The 1207-nt window shown below is 41.4% G+C and overlaps 1 protein-coding gene across 1 annotated transcript in view; it reads left to right on the forward strand.

Moving 5' to 3' along the window:
• LOC117180990 (O-acyltransferase like protein-like) overlaps positions 1 to 1207 on the forward strand; it is a 17934-nt gene that overhangs the window by 6807 nt on the left and 9920 nt on the right. The window lies entirely within an intron of this gene.

Below are 1207 nucleotides of genomic sequence, written 5' to 3' on the forward strand. Positions count from 1 at the left end.
GGCTAGTGTTCACCGCATGGGCCACCGAGACTCTTCCAGAGTGCGAGGCGGGAATCGAACCCGCAAGTCGAAGGAGTGGGTCCAAAGCCTACGCTTTAGCCCGCACGACCATCGTCCCACTTTTCCTGCACATGTAGTGTATATTGAATTAAAATTAAAATATTATTGCTAAAATTGTACTTTTTGAGTTTAGTTTTAGGATTCTTAAACATCAATTTTAAATTAGTTTATTACTGTCAAAACTAAATTCAGTGTTTCTGGATTTAATGTTTCTGAGAAATAGCGCCGCACGGTGGGGATGAGTAAGAGGCTTGCGGGAGGATATGTGGTGCTCCCTCAAGCGTCACAAAACAGAGAGAGAAACAAGAAAGAGAAAAAACAGAAGAGAGACAAAAAAGTCCCGAGTCTCTGAATTTAATGTCACGCTCAGTCCCAAAATTGACACTAAATCCAGGTTTGACTGTATTTATCTCCTACGTGACTCCAAAACTTACCTCTGGTTTTTCACTATCTTCCTAAAAAAATGTTGGGTAATATCCAGTTACAGTAGCGCCCGATTGTCTCATTATACATTAGTGTATTTACAGTAGAACCTCGATTATCCGAGGTAATGCGGTGAGGGGATACAGTCGACGCTATTTACCTTGTCGCGGATGGGACCGTAGGGGAGTAATTTTCCTGGAAACGATTTTCTCCCACTCTCGAGTCTGATCTTGATGTTTTGTGCTTGATGCAAATTGTTTCGCCCGCTACGGACGTTGCCGCGGTCGTGGTGGGGGAAAAGCTTGACCGATAGTTAGGGGAAACGGCAAGGTAACTAGCGGCAAGTTACGTAGCGTCGACTGTACTTCGAATAAACGAAAAATCGGATAATACGGAAGAAGTACAAAATTCGGAAGAGTTATCTATTTTTTATATATTTTAAATAGATAAATAAATATAAACATTTAGCAGATGAAAGTAAACAACTCACGAATGTGTATTTATCTTTATGAAACAAAGCATTGTAACTAACGTGGCTCAAGGAAGTCGATAATAGAGCACTGTTTTAATCTGCCCAGTCGTTTTTTAGCTACATTATTGCTTCGGATAACGCGGAGCCTCGGATAACACAGGCCAACAATTCTCAGAACCAGAGACCAGACCTACTATACCCGAAGGTTTTTGCTGCGCTGAATCCGAATTTGACCTCAGAAAAATTCCATCA

This window comes from Belonocnema kinseyi, chromosome 1, assembly GCF_010883055.1.
Source record: "Belonocnema kinseyi isolate 2016_QV_RU_SX_M_011 chromosome 1, B_treatae_v1, whole genome shotgun sequence".
Lineage (NCBI taxonomy): Eukaryota > Metazoa > Arthropoda > Insecta > Hymenoptera > Cynipidae > Belonocnema > Belonocnema kinseyi.